Below are 17,161 nucleotides of genomic sequence, written 5' to 3'. Positions count from 1 at the left end.
AAGAAAATATATTTATACTCTCTAATTTCCATTTTTATTAAATAAGTCCCCCTTTTTTCTTTCATAACTATCACAATGTACAATGTGAACATCTATTTACTAAATTTGTACTAAATAATCTATTAATAATTTGTATTAATCTATTTTCTATATTCAACTAGAAATTACAAAGAACAATGTACTTATATAAATGTAAATAAAGCTATTAATAGTTGCAAGACATAATAGACAATAAGATTTATATGAAAAGCAAAATGAGAGTTCTCAAACTATTATACTAACAGATTTTACAATGGACAGTTTAAGAATAACATAGATAATAATTCAGATCAGAGTAACAAAGACTATTTCTCAGTTTAGCATAATTTCTGAAATCTACCAGTTTGGGGTTTTCTTTTGTTTTTTTTTAACGTTTACCACACTGAACTCTGAGAGAAGATAAACTTCTCTGAAGTTTTGACTGAGGAAGGTAGTAATATCTCAAAGTAGAAACTTATATTTCTATTTAAATTCTCTTTCATTAGAAATAGAAACCAGTTAATCCATCTGTAAAGGCTCCCTTTGTCGGCATTGTGGGGGATAGGACGCACCCCATGTGTGGTTAGCCTTTCTCATGCTATTCCCTACGCTAGTTCTGTTCTTGCTCATCACGCCCTGCCCTCCTCTCCTTGGCTTCCTCAGTCCTTCCTAGGTTTAGCTTGAGACCCACCTCCTCTCAGATCTTGGAAGCCACGAAAGCTGTATTTATTCCCTGATCTCCTTTGGCTCTTAGTATCTTTAATGAAATCTTACCGCATACAGCTTCTTCCATTGTTATTTTCAAGTCTATGTTGGTAAACTCCTTAAAGGTAGAACAATCCTTGAATCTACCCTTCTATTAGAAATGCTCAATGGATACATGTTGTCTGTATACCAAAATTTATCCTCACAATGTTGTAGCCACAAGTTCCGGGAAACAAACTCACTCAGAAGTTTTAGGACAATGCAGATAGCAGAGTGCAGTTTATTACACTAGTGGGCCCAAGGCAGAGTCTCCTCTTAGCCAAGGACCCTGACCACTTTTTGTGAAAACTTTATATACCCTAAGTGTACCCGTCCAAACCTACCTCCCCAAATTCCCTGAAACTAGTCTGAACAAAGGAAAAGAAAGATACAATCAAAGTTAACCCATGGTTCAGATGCCTTAAGCCTAGGTAGTTAACAGTGGACAATTATCAATAGGCCTGTGGTCATACCCCAATAAGCATAATAGAATTTATTATTCTATTTGGTTACACAGATAATTAGGGTATTCTTTTAGGCAATGGAGAGTCTAGGTACGAGCCCTGGGCTCTTCTACTCAGGCAGTCTGGTTTTCCAGTTGATATGTCGTTTCCATAGATACTGGGCACAAAGCTCAAAGTCCACAGTCCAGCCCAAGATGGAGTCCTGCTTTCAAAATGGAGCCCATTTTGTCTGTTTCCTCCTTCAACAAGTCTCCGAATAGTTCATATTAGACATTTTGAGGGGACTTCCCTGGTGGTTCAGTGGCTAAGACTCTCTGCTTCCAATGCAGGGGGCCCAGGTTCACACCCTGGTCAGGGAACAAGATCCCATGTGCTGTAACTAAGTCTCTGTAACTAAGACCTCATGCAGTCAAATAAATAAATAAATATTTAAAAAAAAAAAAAAATAGACATTTTGAATGAAATTTTTCCAAGACATTTCTATACCCCTCCTTTTTTCCTATGTAAAGAAATGCAAATCTAACCCTAATAACTTAGAATAGCCATTATGAATATTATTTTTAATTAGTAATATTAATTAGTTAAAACTATTAACTAATAAAGTTAATTAGTAAAATTAATAACTAGGTTAGTAACAATTAACTAAGCTGTGAGGCAGTAGTTTCCCTCTCTCTCTCCAAACACTCCTGCTCACCATCCTGCCTCTATCAGTCTTCTATTTTTCCACAGCTGCTTCTCTGATTTGAAAAACAAAAAAAGTCTCATTATTCTTAACAAAGCTGCTGGGAATATTTATGAAATCAGTGAAAACTCAGGGTGATATGTATGGGGTTTAAGGGTTAACCATTATCATTCCTTTAGCAGCAAAGGCCTTTTTTCTCATCCAGGTTCCCAGAAATTCCTAGTGAATTTAAATAGTATAATTCTCCAAAATGTACATCTAATGTCTAAGTTACCCAAATAGCTCTCTCTTAAAGTAAGAAATAACGCTGAGTTTTTACTGAATACTCCAGAAACAATAAAAATCATGCAACAATAATTCATTTGCTAATATGCAGAAAACTTCCATTTAAAAACTGCAGTTCAGAGACATAAAAAATAATCTGCAAACTACTGTCAACAGTATGGTTTTCTTGATGGCTCTAATTGTCATCTGTTACTTTTTAAATGTTACTTTTAAATTTTTTTCTTTTTCATTATGGTTTATTATAGGATATTGAATATATTTACCTGTTCTATATAATAGGACCTTGTTGTGTATCCATTCTACATATAATAGTTTGCATCTGCTAGCCCCAAACTCTCAATTCATCCCTCTCCAAAATGTTACCGGATTTTTTTTTGGCTGTGCCTCTTGGCTTGTGGGATCTAACCAGCAGTGAGAGCTCCAAGTCCTAATCATTGAACCAACCACCAGAAAATTCCCTAATATGTTACTTTTTTAAATACTAGGGGCAAAACAAGTTATAGTATTTCTAGGGCACAAAGCCACTGAAACAAAACTGAAATGGAACTTAACCCCTCCAGAAGAAAAATATGAAACAAAAAATCCACCAGGTAAATGTTTGCATTCTTTAACAGAGTAAGACACACAGGTGTGTTTTTTTAAGGATATTGTGACCTGCAATTATTAGAAATCTTTAAGAATGCCAGTTAACAGGGTGAATAATACCTGAATAAAAGCAATACCATCACTTCTTAGAAGGAAAAAAAATTATTTCTTAAGATACATTAACTGTCTTCAAACGTCTTGGACTGTCATTGTTTTCTAAATGCTACCACAATGCCCTCTGGTGTTTCTTTAATATTTTTCCATCTATTTTCTTTGAGAAAATGGGCTTCCCTGGTGACTTAGATGGTAAAGAATCTGCCTGCAATGTGGGAGACCAGGGTTCAATCCCTGGGTTGGGAAGATTCCCTGGTGTAGGAAATGGCAACCCACTCCAGTGTACTTGCCTGGAGAATTCTGTGGACAGAGGAGCCTGGCAAGCGACAGTCCATAGGGTCACAGAGTCAGACACGACTGAGCAACTAACACTTTCACACACTTCCTTTGAGAAAAAGAATTCAGGGAGACAATAGCAACTTTCACATATATCATACTTGACATTTTTAAAAGTACTTTCATGTGCATTATTTAATCTGATTCTTCAAAATTATCACTGGACCACAGCATTTTGAGGGCAAGGCCACTTTTAACATTCTTTAAATGCTTTGCAGAGAGGTCAAATTTTTCCTTATGGCTAAAACTAGAGTTTGCCTCCCTGGTTCTGTTCTCTGTAGAGCATCACAAAATTCAGTCCCTCTGCGAGCTGAAGCTGCCTGACACACCTCTTTCTCCCTTACCACCATGTCCTCTTTATTCCTAATAACATATTGCTAAGTATTCTTAAACTCAATATTCCATACGCAGTCTGAGAAACACCTATTCTGAATAATATACCATTAAATGCAGGTTATATTTATATGTTCTTTAGTCAATCATCTCCATTGCTGACAAATATTGAACTGTGTAATAAAAGCCCTAAATATTTCCTCTCTGGAATGCTATTAAACCAGAATGCACTCATTCTATCACTTAAACCCAAGGATAGACCATTTTTCTTCTCTGAAGTTTCAAGGTCTTTTTAGAAAGAATTTGTAAGTATATTAGGCATTTAATAATAAAAAAGGAGAGACTTTCTTGGGTAGTTAAGACTCCATGCGTCCACTGCAGGAGGACACAAGTTCTACCCCTGATCAGGGAATTAAGATCCTGCAGGCCACACAATGTGGCCAAAAAATAAAAATAAAAATAGAAGAAGGAAAACAACAGCCTCATTATTTTACTGTTATTAAATAACATTTTTATCCCTTTCTCCATTTCCATCAATAAAATTCTTTTTATAGGCCTGCTTATACTATAATAAAATTTCAGAACCTGACCTTAAAAATAAAATTCTTCATGACCTAAACAGACATTTCTCCAAAGAAGAAATACAGATGGTCAATAGACACATGAAAAGATGCTCAACACTGCTAATTATTAGAAAATGCAAATCAAAACTACAAAAAGGTACCACCTCACACCATTCAGAATGGCTATCATTAAAAAACACCTGTACAGTATATGAACGCATATATATGGAATTTAGAAAGATGGTAATGATGACCCTATATGCTAGACAGCAAAAGAGACACAGATGTAAAGAACAGACTTTTGGACTCTGAGGGAGAAGGCAAGGGCGGGATGATTTGAGAGAACAGCATTGCAACATGTACATTACCATATGTGAACTAGATGACCAGTCCAAGTTCGATGCATGAAACAGGGCACTCAGAGCTGGTACACTGGGACAACCCTGCGGGATGGGATGGGGAGGGAGGTGGGACAGGGGTTCAGGATGGGGGACACATGTACACCCATGGCTGATTCGTGTTAATGTATGGCAAAAACCACCACAATATTGTAAAGTAATTAGCCTCCAATTAAAATAATTAATTTTTTTTAAGTCTACAAATAACAAATGCTACAGAGTACATGTGTGGAGACAAAAGAACTCTCCTACACTGTTGGTGGGAATGTAAGCTGGTGCAGCCACTGGGGAAAACAGTATGGGGGTTCCTCAGAAAACTAAAAATTGTTGTACTATGATGTTGAATGGTTTACCTTGGAAACAAACAAACATCATTCTGTCATTTTTGACACTGCACCCAAATACTGCATTTCAGACTCTTTTGTTGATTATGAGGGATACCCCATTTCTTCTAAGGGATCCTGGCTCACAGTAGTGGAAGTAATTGTCATCCAAATTAAACTCACCCATTCTTGTCCATTTTAGTTCACTGATTCCTAAGATATTGATGTTCAATCTTGCAATCTCCTGCTTGAACACTTCCAATATGCCTTGTTCATGGACCTAATATTCCAGGTTCCTATGCATAATGTTCTTTACAGCATTGGACTTTACTTTCACCACCAGACACATACACAACTGAGTGCTATTTCTGCTTTGGCCCAGTCATTTCATTCTTTCTGAAGCTCTTCCCCAGTAGCATGCCAAACGCCTTCTGACCTGAGAGGCTCATCTTCCAGTATCATACTTTTTCATTTTTCATACTGCCCATGGGGTTCTCCAGGCAGGAACACTGGAGTGGCGTGCCATTTCTTTCCCCAGTGGCCCACACTGTGTCAGACATCCTCACTATGGCCTGTCGGTCTGGGGTGGCCCTGCACAGCATGGCTCATGGCTGCATTGAGTGATGCAAGCCCCTTCGCCATGACAAGGCAGTGATCCATGAAGAGGAAAATCAGAATCACCATATGATCTAGCAACTCCACTCCTGGGCATATGTCCTGACAAAACTATTAATTCAAAACAATACATGCGCCCTTAGGTTAATAGCAGCAATATTCACAATAGCCAAGACAGAAAAACAACCTAAATGCAGTATACATACACAATGGAATATTACTCAGCCAAAAAAAAAAAAGAATGAAAGAATGTCATCTGCAGCAACATGAATGCAACTAGAAATTATCATACTAAATGAAGTAAGTTAGAAAAAGACATACCATCTGATATCACTTATATATGAAGTCTAAAATATGGCACAAATGAACTTATTTATGAAACATACATTCAGACATAGAAAACAAACTTATGGCTACCAAACAGGAAAGAGGGTAGGAGAGAGATAAAGTAGGAGTTTGGAATTAGCAGATACACACTACTATATAACAAAGATAAATAACAAGGTCCTACCGTATAGCACAGGAATCTCCGCTCAATGTTCCATAATAACCAAAATGGGAAAAGAATTTGAAATAGATACTTGTATAACTGAATCACTTTGCTATATACCTGAATCTAACACAATGCTAATCAACCATACTCCAATATAAAAGAAAATTTTGTATAAATAAATAAAATAGATAATAAGGTCTTACTGTATAGCACAGGGAGTTATATTCAATATCCTGTAAAAAACTATAATAGAAAATGAAAAAGGATACGTACACATTGGCAAATATATTGGTATATTGGTATATAATATACATGGGGCTTCCAGGGTAGTGTTAGCAGTAAAGAATCTTTCTGCAAATGTAGGAGACGTGGGCTCAGTTCCTGGGTTGGGAAGATCCCCTGGAGGAGGGCATGGCAATCCGCTCTTGTATTCCTGCCTGGAGAATCCCCATGGACAGAGGAGCCTGGAGGGCTACAGTCCATAGAGTTGCAAAGAGTTGGACAAGACTGAGGCGACAGTGTGTGCACGCACACATGCGTGCACACACACACACACACACACACACACGCGCGTCCCAAAGAAAGGCAATGCCAAAGAATGTTCAAACTACCGCAAAATTGCACTCATTTCACATGCTAGCAAAGTAATGCTCAAAATTCTCCAAGCTAGGCTTCAACAGTAAATGAACAGAGAACTCCCAGATGTTCAAGATGGATTTAGAAAGACAGAGGAACTGAAGATCAAATTGCCAACATCTGTTGGATCATAGAAAAAGCAAGAGAATTCCAGAAAAACACCTACTTCTGTTTCACTGACTATGCTAAAGCCTTTGATTGTGTGAATCACAACAAACCATGGAAAATTCTTAAAGAGATAGGAATACCAGACCCCCTTACCTGCCTCCTGAGAAACCTGTATGCAGGTCAAGAAGCAATAGTTAGAATTTGACACGGAACAACAGACTGGTTCCAAATTGGGAAAGGAGTACATCAAGACTGTACATTGTCACCCTGCTTATTTAAGTTATATTCAGAGTACATCATGAGAAATGCTGGGCTGGATGAAGCACAAGCTGGGATCAAGATTGCTGGGAGAAATATCAATAACCTCAGATATGCAGATGACACCAATTTAATGGCAGAAAACCAAAGATGAACTGAAGAGCCTCTTGAAGAAGATGAAAGAGGAGAGTGAAAAAGCTGGCTTAAAACTCAACTCTAAAAAAATGAAGATCATGGTATCCAGTCCCATCACTTTATGGAAAATAGAAGGGGAAACAATAGAAACAGTGACAGACCTTTTTTTCCTTGGGCCCCAAAATCAATGCAAATGGTGACTACAGCCATGAAAACAGTTACATTATTTCAAAGAAAAAACAAAACAAACATTTCAGAATGATGAAAAAGCAAGCAAATTAAACAGAAAATATTAAATGTGCACAGATCTGTGAGGAAAACACAAGTAATTAAATAATACAGAGGCTGGTGGGTTTTTTAAAATTTTCCAAGAATTGTGGCACATACTCTATTGTTTGTAATATTGTTTGTAATCCAGTTTTATACCTCTTTTAGAAAAAAACTGATGCTGTTATTTCTACTATTAAAGACAGTTAAGCAGTTAAAAAAAATAATAATAAATAAAATAAAAGATGCTTGCTCCTTGGAAGAAAAGCTATGACAAAACTAGACAGAGTATTAAAAAGCAGACATTACTTTGCTGACAAAGGTTCATATAGTTAAAGCTATGAGTTTTTCCAGTAGTCATGTATGGATGTGAGAGTTGGACAATAAAGAAGGCTGAGCACTGAAGAACTGATACTTTTGAACCATGGTGTTGGAGAAGACTCTTGAGAGTCCCTTGGTCTGCAAGGAGATCAAACTAGTCAATCCTAAAGGAAATCAGTCCTGAATATTCTTTGGAAGGACTGATGTTGAAGCTTAAGCTCCAATACTTTGGCCACCTGATGTGAAGAGCTGACTCATTTGAAAAGACCCTGACACCGAAAAAGATTGAGGGCAGGAGGAGAAGGGGGCGACAGGGAATGAGATGGTTGGATGGCATCACTGACTCAATGGACATGAGTTTGAGCAAGCTCTGGAAGATGGTGAAGGACAGGGAAGCCTGGTGTGCTGCAGTCCATGGGGTCGCAAAGAGTTGGACACTACTGAGCAATTAAACAACAGCAACATTATATATATATATAGTAATTGAAACACTTTGCTATATACCAGAAACTAACACAGCATTGCAAATCAACTGTACTTCAACTGGAAAACAAAAAAGAAAATATCCTTTCTTTCCTGCTTTTGGATACTGTGTTAGGGCACAACAGGCTGGAGCTGCAGTAGCCATCTCACAACCATTAAGAGAAAGAGGAGAATGTCAGAGAAGTTGAACTAGAGACTCAACATCACTGAGTAGCAGAATTTACCATTCTCTTTCATTAAACTGTCCAGCACTTTCAGAAGAGATCATTTATGCCCACAGGCTTTGAATGATCATCTATTTTAATACTCTTCTATGGCAAAAATCTTGTGATCCCCAAGGCTTTGCCTTCAATACTTACATCCAAGAAATCAGAGTTAATTTTTTATTAACTGTTCCACTCTTGCATACTTAATCTACTCCTTAGAATCAACTGGGTTTTCATTTGCTTTCAGCCTCATTAGGTCAGATTTTTCATCCCCAGATTGACCCACTTCCCTGATCGTCTGTTTTCTTGCAAACTCCTGATACAGATTGACTGATTTCATTGCAAGTCATATAAATCAATTCTGATTAATTTATAATGATAAGGAATTTATTAAAAGGATATTAGGTCAGAAAACTATTAATATAAAGAACTCATAATATCAAGAAAACTAGAAAACACTTTCAGAGATTTATGGTTTGACATTATGTCCAAATCCATGCAGCAGAACTGATCTGGTCACCATTTTCCTTATATCAGGTTCAAGATGCTGCAGACTAAACCATCAAACCCAACCCTAGACAGAGGTCATCACCACTGGCTTGACTGCCATCATTACCACAGGAATTTAAATCTGCAGTAGGGAAAGAATGAGGGGCTTCCTTCTTCTCCCTTCCATCTTCCATCTCTTCTCATCGTATACTAGCTACTATTTCACGTCCCTTCAACTGTCCAGCCTAGAAAAGAGGAGACATTTGGAGGAAAAGACTACATTTTATACAACCAGAACTGTTGCAATTGGTGTCTAACACTAGTGTCCTTTGGGTATAGCATCCTTTAGAATCTGAATTACTTCTTGAGTGGGGAATTTCTATGGATTTCACAAAGAATCCTCTGACCCAATAGCAATGTCCTATCTGCAGTTCCTTTAAAGGAATGACTCTTTCTACAACTGACCAGTTAAGACAGCCCTTGGCTTCCACCAGGGTCATCTTACTTTTCCAGATGGATCTCTTTGGTTAAACTCCTTTGAAGATGACCAACAACTGTATCCCTTTGCAGTCTCCACCTTTGGTCCATAGAAACACATTAGCATCCCTCTCACCACTAAACTGCTCTATTTCATTCTGCCACCAGACAGGCTGTTCTAGCCAGCCTCTTGCCACAATTTTTTTTTTTTTAATTTATTTCAGATAACAGATCTTGAGTCTTCCAAGTTCCAGAGAAAATATTTAAAGCTTTTTGACTGTTCTTCTCTTGACTTCAGATGAGGGCTAAGTGTTTCCATCATTCTTACCAGGAAGTAGTAAAGGCATATACAGCACACTGACAACTCCAAAGAAATTCTCCTTCCAAATCATTTTTGCCCTTCCACATGAATTCTTTTCTCTTCCTTATATGGCTGAGAGACAATAAATGAGCTAATGCTGATGGAAGAAATTTTCTGTCTCTTAGCATGTCATACGTAAGCTACTCCAGGACCCTGCCTTAAAATATGGGAGTAATTTTGACACCTATATTGCCTAACCTTGGAAGTTCTTAGCAAAAACTGAGACAATCTGAAGAAGTCTCATTTTAATTTCATGTTATATTTAATCATGAAACTATCCCTTTTACAGGCATAGCTCAGAGATATGGCAGGTTTGGTTCCAGACCACCAGTATAAAGTGAATATAGTAATAAAGTCAGTCACATGAACTTTTTGTTTCCCAGTGCATACAAAAGTTATGTTTACACTATACTGCAGCCTATTAGGTGTGCAATAGCATTATGGCTAAAAAATGTACATAGCTAACTTTGTCATTTAAAAGTGATTAACTATCATCTGACAACACAAGGTTGCCACAGACCTTCAATTTTTAAAAATGGAATATCTGTATAGTGCAATAAAGTGAAGCACAATAAAACGAGGTATGCCAGTACTTCTCCAGCTTGTCAAGTTTTCCCTAGTCTCTATAGTACTAGTCAGGAAAAATATATGCTCATGCTACTTACAACAATGAATAACTTACAATATATTTCCTACAAAAAATACAAAGAAAAGGTACTTCTTTGGGATCAGAGAGCCACCCTAAGAATTCTCTGACTTCCCAATTCTGAGATACATGTTTTTCTTGAAAACCAACAGGAAAAACTGCACAATTTTCAGATTTGCAAACTATTAATAGATGCCTATCTTCTCTGTATGCTATGCGTATGTGTGTTTTCCCAAGAGAAAGGGTTTGGTAGGTAGCTTTTGGACCTCAGTATTTAAAAGACTTACTACCAACTATTTCTGGCTCCCTCATGTTTAACCCATCTGTGGCTTCCTTCAGTTCAGATAGTTTCCTGTTCCAATTCATAGGGGCTATAGTAATGGCTGTCTCTACCCCTGTGATGGAATACGTACCAAGCAATGGCAATTGAAGCTGGAAAAACAAAAAACGTTCCCTTCAAAATGTAGCAGACATTTATGGATTCATGAACTCTTCCTTCAATTCATTCAGTACTTTTCTTTCTTATAAGCTCTATGAAATATGCTTCAACTTTTTGAATGCTGTTTGACTAAGTCTAGTGAACACTTACTTGCATGTCACAGTCTAAAATGACAGGTCATTTTCATCTAATAAGCCCTTCCTTTTAAAATAAGCTGAATAATTTTCTTAAGAGTCAAAATTAAGTACAAGTTAGCAGTGTCACTCACTGTTTCCTCTCTTCTACTAAATGAACTGGAGAGCATAGTAGGTCAAGAACTTAACAAGAAGCCTGCTTCCATATGCCACCAGGAGGGTGAAGTTCCCAAATACTTCTATATTTTTCTGCTACACCCATTTTGTTATCTGTATTTGGAAAATATCACCTGTTATCTCCTACCTGGTCAGGCTATTTCTAGTTTAGTCCACCCTAGCAAATTCTCTAATGAGACTCAGGGCCTCTGATTTCACCTTGTATCAAGTTTTCCTTCTCATAGAAAGTAGATGTGACTTACACATCTACTTATGACTCCTATTATTTTTTAATACACTTTTTTTTTTAGAACAGTTTTGGGTTCACAGCAAAACTGAGCAGAAAGTACAGCATTCCCACATACCTCTTGCTCCCTACCACACATACAACCTCTCCCACTATCAATATTCCCCACAATACTGGTATTCTGCTACATGAACTACACTGACATATCATTATCACCCAAAGTCTACACTTCTATGCTAAGGTTCACTCTGGTTGTGTACACTCTATGGGTTCTGACAAAAGTATAATGATACATACCCACTGTGTAATATCATACAGAATAGTTTCATTGCCTCAAAAACTCTCTCTGTCCTACCTATTCATCCCTCTCTCCCCACTAACCAGAATATTATATACAGTATGTAACTATGTAGGCTCTTCAAATTGTCTTCTTTCACTTAATAATACACATCTAAGATGCTTTCATGACTTTTCCGGGTTTAATAGCTCATTCTTTATTAATGCTCAATAAAACTGCATTGTCTGGAGCAAGCAGTAGCTGCGTGGCGCTGGAGCAGCCATGAGGTGATACCCGACGTACAAGGGTAAAGGAGAAGCCCCAGCAAGACGGTTCAGTTCAGTCGCTCAGTCATGTCCGACTCTTTGAAAACCCATCAATCGCAGGACTCCAGGCCTCCCTGTCCATCACAAACTCCCGGAGTTTACTCAAACTCATGTCCATCGAGTCAGTGAAGCCATCCAGCCATCTCATCCTCTGTCACCCCCTTCTCCTCCTGCCCCCAATCCGTCCCAGCATCAGGGTCTTTTCCAATGAGTCAACTCTTCGCATGAGGTGGCCAAAGTATTGGAGTTTCAGCTTCAGCATCAGTCCTTCCAATGAACACAGCAAGACGGTAGGAGGGGCAAATTCACATTTAAAATCAAACCCCATTCCTGCCAGAGACGCTCAGAGGGCTCAAACAAACCTTGTGCACACCAGGACCCAGGGAGCCCACAGAGATTGAGAGAGAACGGTGTTTAAGTGTCTCCGGTGGAGGTACGGGTCAGCAGTGGACTGCCACAGGGGCAGGGGCTCTGGGTGCAGCAGACTTGGGCATGACATAAGCCCTCTTGGAGGAGGTCGCAATTAACCCAACACAGAGCTGCCAGAACTTACACAGGACTGGGAAATAGACCCTTGGAGGGCATAAACAGAACCTTGTATGCCCCAGGACCCAGGAGAAAGGGGCAGTGACCCCACAAGAGACTGACCCAGACTTGCCTGTGAGTGTCCAGGAGTCTCCAATGGCGGCATGGGATGGTGGTGGCCTGCTGCAGGGTTGGGGGCACTGAGTGCAGCAGCACAGGCATGGGATCTTTTGAAGGAGGTCGCCATTATCTTCATTACCTCAACCATAGTTTGGTCCCAGGTAAATAACAGGGAGGGAACACAGCCCCACCCATCAACAGAAAATTGGATTAAAGATGTGCTGAGCTTGGCCTCACCCATCAGAACAAGACCCAGTTTCCCCCTCAGTCAGTCTCTCCCATCAGGAAGCATCCAAAAGCCTCTTATCCTTCTCTAGAGGGCAGACAGACTGAAAACCACAGTCAGAGAAAACTAACCAATCTAATCACATGGACCACAGTCTTGTCTAACTCAATGAAACTATGAGCCATGCCGTGTGGGGCACCCAAGATGGGCGGGTCATGGTGGAGAGGTCTGACAGAATGTGGTCCATAGGAGAAGGGAATGGCAAACCACTTCAGTTTTCTTCCCTTGAGAACCCCATGAACAGTATGAAAAGGCAAAAAGATAGGACACTGAAAGATGAACTCCCCAGGTCAGTAGGTGCCCAATATGTTACTGGAGATCAGTAGAGAAATAACTCCAGAAAGAATAAACGGATGGAGCCAAAGCAAAAACAGCGCCCAGTTGTGGATGTGATTGGTGATGGAAGCAAGGCCCAATGCTGTAAAGAGCAATTTGCACAGAAACCTGGAATGTTAGGTCCATGAATCAAGGCAAATTGAAAGTAGTTAAACAGGAGATGGCAAGAGTGAACGTCAACATTTTAGGAATCAGTGAACTAAGATGGACTGGAATGGGTGAATTTAACTCAGATGACCTTTATATCTACCACTGTGGGCAGAAGTCCCTTAGAAGAAATGGAGTAGCCATCGTAGTCAACAAGAGTGTCTGAAATGCAGTACTTGGATGCAGTCTCAAAAATAACAGAATGATCTCTGTTCGTTTCCAAGGCAAGCCATTCAATATCACGATAATCCAAGTCTATGTGCCGACCAGTAACGTGGAAGAAGCTGAAGTTGAACGGTTCTATGAAGACCTACAAGACCTTTCAGAACGTTAGAACTTTTAGAATTTTAGAATATACCTATTGAATGCAGAGTTTCAAAGAATAGCAGGGAGAGATAAGAAAGCCTTCCTCAGTGATCAATGCAAAGAAATAGAGGAAAACAATAGAATGGGAAAGACGAGAGATCTCTTTAAGAAAATTAGAGATACCAAGCGAACATTTCATGCAAAGAAGAGCTCAAAAAAGGATAGAAATCATATGGACCTAACAGAAACAGAAGATATTAAGAAGAGGTGGCAAGAATACACAGAAGAACTGTACAAAAAAGATCTTCATGACCCAGATAATCACAGTGGTTTGATCACTCACCTAGAGCCAGACATCCTGGAATGTGAAGTCAAGTGGGCCTTAGGAAGCATCACTATGAACAAAGCTAGCGGAGGTGATGGAATTCCAGCTGAGCTATTTCAAATCCTAAAAGATGATGCTGTGAAAGTGCTGCACTCAATATGCCAGCAAATATGGAAAACTCAGCAGTGGCCACAGGACTGGAAAAGGTCAGTTTTCATACCAATCCCAAAGAAAGGCAAAAAATGCTCAAACGATCACACAATTGTACTCATCTCACACACTAGTAAAGTAATGCTCAAAATTCTCCAAGCCAGGCTTCAACAATACATGAACTGTGAACTTCCAGATGTTCAAGCTGGATTTAGAAAAGGCAGAGGAACCAGAGATCAAATTGCCAACATCCGTTGGATCATCAAAAGAGCAAGAGAGTTCCAGAAAACATCTAATTCAGCTTTATTGACAATGCCAAAGACTTTGACTGTGTGGCTCACCACAAAATCTGGAAAATTCTGAAAGAGATGGGAATACCAGACCACCTGACCTGCCTCTTCAGAAATCTGTACACAGGTCAAGAAGCAACCGTTAGAACTGGACATGGAACAACAGACTGGTTCCAAATAGGATAAGGAGTACGTCAAGGCTGTATATCATCACCCTGCTTATTTAACTTATATGCAGAGTACATCATGAGAAACGCTGGGCTGGATGAAGCACAAGCTAGAATCAAGATTGCTGGGAGAAATATCAATAACATCAGATATGCAGATGACACCACCCTTATGGTAGAAAGTGAAGAAGAACTAAAGAGCCTCTTGATGAAAGTGAAAGAGGAGAGTGAAAAAGTTGGCTTAAAGCTCAACATTGAGAAAACTAAGATCATGGCATCCGGTCCCATCACTTCATGGCAAATAGATGGGGAAACAGTGGAAACAGTGACAGACTTTTTTGGGGGGCTCCAAAATCACTGCAGATGGTGACTGCAGCCATGAAATTAAAAGACACTTGTTCCTTGGAAGAAAAGTTATGACCAACCTAGACAGCATATTAAAAAGCAGAGACATTACTTTATCAACAAAGGTCCATCTAGTCAAGGCTATGTTTTTTCCAGTAGTCATGTATGGATGTGAGAATTGGACTATGAAGAAAGGTGAGCACCGAAGAATTAATGCTTTTGAACTGTGGTGTTGGAAAAGACTCTTGAGAGTCCTCTGGACTCCAAGGAGATCCAACCAGTCCATCCTAAAGGAGATCAGTCCTGAATACTCATTGGAAGGGCTAATGCTGAAGCTGAAACTCCAATACTTTGGCCACCTGTGTGAAGAACTGAATCATTGGAAAAGACCCTGATTCTGGGAATGATTGAAGGTGGGAGGAGAAGGGATGACAGATGATGAGATGGTTGGATGGCATCACCAAGTCAATGGACATGAGTTTGAATAAACTCCAGGAGTTGGTGATGAACAGGGAGGCCTGGCGTGCTGCAGTCCATGGGTTTGCAAAGAGTCGGACACAATTGAGCAACTGAACTGAACTGAATACTGCATTGTCTAGATGAACCACAATTTATCCATTCACCTGCTGAAGAACACCTTGGTTGCTTCCAAGTTTTGGCAACTATGAGTAAAGCTGCTATAAAATCTTTGTGGGCATTAGTTTTCAACCTTTGGTAAATACTAAGGAACAGGACTGCTGGATAATATAGTAAGAAAATGTTTAGTTTTAAAGGAAATCAACAAACTGTCTTCCAAAGTGGCTGTACCATTACACATTCCTGCCAACAATGAATGAGAATTCCTGTTGCATTCGGTGGTTTTGGATTTTGGCCATTCTAATAAGTAAGTAGTAGTATCTTATTGTTTTAATTTGCAATTCCCAAATGACATATGATGTTGAATACCTTTTTATATGCTGAGTTGCAATATGGTGTGTCTTCAATGAACAATTTGTTCAGATCTTTTGCCCAATTTTTAATTGAGTTTAGTTTTCTTATTAAGAGTTCTTTGTATATTTTGGGAAATGGTTCTTTATCAATATGCCTTGCCAATATTATCTCTGTCTGTAGCTTGTCCTACTCTCTTGACAATGTACTTCACAGAGCAGAATTTTTTTTTTTTAGTGATGTCCAGCTTATCAATTATTCTTTTTATGGATCATGCCTTTGGTATTGTAAAAGTCATCACAATAACCAAGGTCATCTAGATTTTCTCCTATGTTATCTTCTAGGACTTCTACAGTTTTGCATTTTACATTCAGGTCTATGATCCATTATGGGTTTTACTTTTTGTGAAGTTTGCATCTAGTTTCATTTTTTTTTTTTTTTTGGCATGTGAATGGCCAGTTGTTACAGCTAACACTTTTTTACCAAAAGCCTACATTTTCTCCACTGAATTTTCTTAGTTATGTTGTCAAACATCATTGACTATATTTATGCGGGTCTGTGTCTGGGCTCTCTATTGTGTTCCACTGATCTATTTGTCTATTCTTTTGCCAATAACTACACTGTCTTGATTATTATAGCTTTATAGTAGGTCTTGAGGTTGGGTAGTGTCAGTCCTCCAACTTTCCTCTTTTTCTTCAACATTGAGTTGACTATTCTGGGTCTTTTGCCTCTTCATATAAACTTCAGAGTCAGTCTGTCAACAGCACAAAAATAACTGCTGTCACTTTGTAACACCATACACAAAATAACTCAAAATGGCTTAAAGATCTAAATGTAAGACCAGAAACTATACAATTCCTAGAGGAAAACATAGGCAAAACACTCTCTGACACAAATCACAGCAAGATCCTCTACGACCCACCTCCTAGAGTAATGGAAATAAAAGCAAAAATAAATAAATAGGACTTAATTAAACATAAAACCTTTTGCACAGTGATGGAAACTACAAGCAAGGTGAAAAGACAGCCTTTAGAGTGGGAGAAAATAATAGCAAATGAAACAACTGACAAAGAATTAATCTCCAAAATATACAAGCAGCTCATGCAGCTCAATACCAGAAAAATAAATGACCCAATCAAAAAATGGGCCAAAGAACTAAACGGACATTTCTCCAAAGAAGACATACAAATGGCTAACAAACACATGAAAAGATGCTCAGCATCACTCATTATCAGAGAAATGCAAAGCAAAACCACAACAAGGTACGCGGATTCAGAATGGCTGCTACCAAAAAGTCTACAAACAATAAAAGCTGGAG

Source organism: Cervus canadensis, chromosome 19 (genome assembly GCF_019320065.1).
Source record: "Cervus canadensis isolate Bull #8, Minnesota chromosome 19, ASM1932006v1, whole genome shotgun sequence".
In the NCBI taxonomy this organism is placed as follows: Eukaryota; Metazoa; Chordata; class Mammalia; order Artiodactyla; family Cervidae; genus Cervus; species Cervus canadensis.
Note: the sequence above shows the minus strand (reverse complement) of the source record.